At 40.0% G+C, this 4,000-nt stretch overlaps 1 pseudogene; it reads right to left on the bottom strand.

The window, feature by feature from the left end:
• On the bottom strand, positions 2,556-3,399 carry Gm17824 (predicted gene, 17824; annotated as a pseudogene).

Below are 4,000 nucleotides of genomic sequence, written 5' to 3'. Positions count from 1 at the left end.
TTTCAAATAATAATTACATTCACAATGCCCAGTCCATTTGAATTTGACAACTTTAAAGAAAGTATTCCATTGTCTCAAATGAGTTCAAAGTTCTGTTGTTGTTGTTTTTTTGTTTGTTTGTTTGTTTGTTTTTTGAGATAGGATTTCTCTGTGTAGCCCTGGCTATCCTGGAACTCACTCTGTAGACCAGGCTGGCCTCCAACTCAGAAATCCACCGGCCTCTGTATCCCAAATACCTGCCTCTGGAATTAAAGGCGTGTGCCACCACTGCATGTAAAACACTTATGTACTATGTGAACTTCCCAGAGGCAGATGTTACATATGATAGTTTACCAAAAATAGATTAGGATTCAGAATCTTTCCGTTTGAAGGTAATGATTAAGTCCTGTTTTCCACTTTTCAGCTTTCTGTGACTATAATTACCAACTAGAGCAACTAGTGAATTAAAAACTGCTTCTGAAGTACAGAAGTTTTCAATAAACCTTTACTTTTTGAAACCTGTATTCTTCCCAAAACTCCAATTTTGTCTTTCTCAATGATGGTCTCTTTACATTTTTCAGGTTATAAATTATGTATTTCTCATTTATCACATGAATCAAATTCCATAGTCATTTTGTCAGACTTTCTGTGTATATCAAAAAATTCTTAAATGGATATGGACCATTTCTGGTGCAGAATTTGAAAATGTATAATCCACAAGTCCAGCCCAGCAAATAGATAACTTTTTCTACCAAGGGAAATGTTATCTGAAGACTATATCCCTTTGAATTATTGAGCAATATTCAAATTTCAAGATTTTTCCATTATTGCTTGAAACCCTGAAGACCTGGTAGCCATGACAGTTGTATGACATGATCTCCAATTTCCACAGCATCTGACAGCAAATGCCAAATTTGAATGTGGTATATGATGCTGTACAGGGCAGGTTCCATTTGATTTGAATTTTACATTTGCCTCTACTTTGCCTTTGGATGCATCTAAGTGTATAGCCCTGCTTTCAATACACAAACATTGAATTCTTTGGAATTGAGGTACATCTATCTAGATTTTCCCAGAAATAGTTCCTCAGAATTCTAATTGAGATCATTTTAAACATTTCTTTGAGCTCTGAAATAAATCTGAGCAAGCAAGAATGTGATGCCTAAGAAGCAGAAATGTGGATTCTGGGGAATCTGCTTAAGGGAGAGACAGGCTCTTTGCAAATATTCTGTACACGGGAGAAAGTAAGCATGCCTGCATACAGTAAGTGAGAGGACAGAAGCGGTTGTCTACACTCTAAAGCCCATTTCTGTCCTTGTACTTTAAACTTTCTACAACACTAGTGGGGTAAACAAATCCCAAGAATCCCCTTTACAGAGCATACATGTTGCTTTGATAAATGAGGTAGAGAGGTCTTCACGTGAAGTGCAAGGCATCAATGGAGTCCTCAGCAAGCAAGATTGAACTGACAGGAAAGAGAAAAGGGGCAGGAGCCTGATAGTTTTGTGAGCTGAAATTAAAGTTATTTTGGAACTTATACATACATAGTTTATACCAATTGTTCCTCTTGCTTCCCAACTCCCAGAAACCCAACCCACTGGGGTTTTCTCCTTTTTCTTTCTAAGACTCCTAAGCATGGATTTGTGACTTATTTGGCTCTGTGTTCTTTTTCTAAGTTTCTAAATATTCATTTAATATCATATTACATGGATAGCAATGATCATAGCAGAACAGCCCATGGGATGACATGATGCCTAAAAGCCATTACATGTGGATTTGCCCAGTGAACACTTGGAAATGCGAGCATTTTATTGAAGAAATTGAATTTTTGTTTTCATTTAATGTTGGAAAATAAAAGTTATATATTATTGACATTTCTTTGAAATTTAAATGCAAAAACCATTTGGCAGAATCAAAATGCATTTCACTCCAAAGTCAGGTTTGCGTTTCATGTTGTTGATTCAAATGGATCCCTGGCATGGATGATGATAAAACTTCAAAATGCATACGTATGTTTTTAGAGGGAACAGAATTTCTGTAGAATTCCAAACAGCATGAAAATTCTCAATTCTATCCCTTTCAAGTGTGGATAGAGTTAACTTCTGCCAACTTCTCCGCCTCTTTGCCTTTGTTTCTGTGAAGCTATCTGAAGTCATCCTAGGATTGCAAGCTTTCTGGGCTTCCTGAAGGAAAACTTGGGCTCAGTTTTTTGTTAAAATAGAGTGAGAATAATAGAGAGGTGAAGAGATGGAGGGGGGATGGTATGTATTTCCTTTTCCTTTTTGAAGAGTATTCATTTCCCTAAGGAACTAACAATATATTTCCAAGCTTGCCTTAGAATTCATGCAGAACTGAAACTCTGAGAGACAAACTTTACTATTTAGTTTTTTGCGGTTTTTGTTTTGTTTTTCTTTTTGGTATTAGAGGTTTTTTGTTGTTATTTATTTTGTTTTGGTTTGAAGGTTATTTTATACACACACACACACACAAGCACACACACACACACACACACACATATATGTATATATATATAATGGGGTGGGGGTGGAAATGGGGGTAGGGGTGGGGGTGAGGGGGGTAAAAAAAAACTTAGTAGTGTACATTTAACCCAGTTTAGTGTCTAGTTCTTTAGCCTTTGTCATTTCCAACTTGGCAATGTAAACCACAGACCTAGGACCAGTGATGTTGCCTCCCCAATGGCAGCAGATCTCATGATATCTATCAGTTTAATTGGTCCTAATAGCTTTCACCAGTTTAGCCAGAGCACCCTTGTCTTCTGAGTTAACCTCTGTGAGAGCAACAGTGGTGCACACCTTTCTGTGGACAAGCTGCCCCAGCCTGACCTTTCCCTTGGTGATGCAGTAGGGCAATCCCATCTTTTGACATAGGGTAGGCAGGAAAACCACCAATTCAGTGGGGGTCTATATCATGGGCAATCACCACCAGCTGAGCCTTCTTGCTCTCCACTAAGGTGGTGTCTGTATTGACTCCTGCTCAGAGGACATGTGGTCTCTTAGTTGGGATGTCCCCTTTTGCCAGGAACTTGTTTCTCAGCACAGGTCAGTAGTCTTTGTATCTTCTGCTGATTTGTCTCTGGCCTGTATTTGTGGCAAGCTTGATCAGCTCGGTAGCTGTTTGTCAGCCCAGTGGCTGGGTGAACTGGTTAATGGTAGGAGGTTCTTTGAACCTCTTATAGAGGATGCCCAATTGCCACTGGTGCCTGATGAAGCAGGGACAATTGACAAAGCATGAGATATCTCTTTTGAGCTGTACACCCTGCCCAGTGCTGAAGTTTCTTGAGCCTTTTCTCAAACAAAGGATTGACATTTTTGGCCTCCTATTTCTTCACAATGTCACAATGGCAAGGGCCAGGGCCACCTTCTTCCCCTTGGCCTTCTTTCCTTTGGGCATCTTACTAGGTTAGAGGAAAGGGCTAGGTATTTTGTTTTGTTTTGTTTAAATAGTAATTTTTTACTTTATTAAAAATTTTAACTAATAAATTTTTTATACTCCATATTCTATCACCCTCCACCCTTTGAATGTTTCACATCCTATACATCCTCCCTAACCTCTGTCTGCATAAGAGTGTCCCCACCCCCCACCCCACCTGACCTCTAAACTCCCTGGGGCCTTTAGTCTCTTGAGGATTAGGTATATCATCGTTGAATGAACACAGACCCAGTACTCCTCTACTGTATATGTGTCGGAGGCCTCATATCAGCTGGTGTATGCTGCCTGTTTGGTGGTCCAGTGTTTGAGAGATCTCAGGGGTCCAGATTAATTGACACTACTGGTCCTCCTACAGGATCGCTCTTCTCCTCAGCTTCTTTCAGCCTTCCCTAATTCAACAACAGGGGTCAGCAGCTTCTGTCCATTGGTTGGGTGCAAATATTTGCATCTGACTCTTTCAGCTGTTTCTTGGGTCTTTCGGAGGGCAGTCATGCTAGGTCCCTTTTTGTGAGTGCTCCATAGCCTCAGTAGTAGTGTCAGGCCTTGGGACCTCCCCTTGAGCTGGATCCCA

This window comes from Mus musculus, chromosome 5 (genome assembly GCF_000001635.26).
Source record: "Mus musculus strain C57BL/6J chromosome 5, GRCm38.p6 C57BL/6J".
Lineage (NCBI taxonomy): Eukaryota > Metazoa > Chordata > Mammalia > Rodentia > Muridae > Mus > Mus musculus.
The sequence above is the reverse complement of the archived record's forward strand: the minus strand, read 5'-3'. Positions and strand labels throughout refer to the sequence as shown.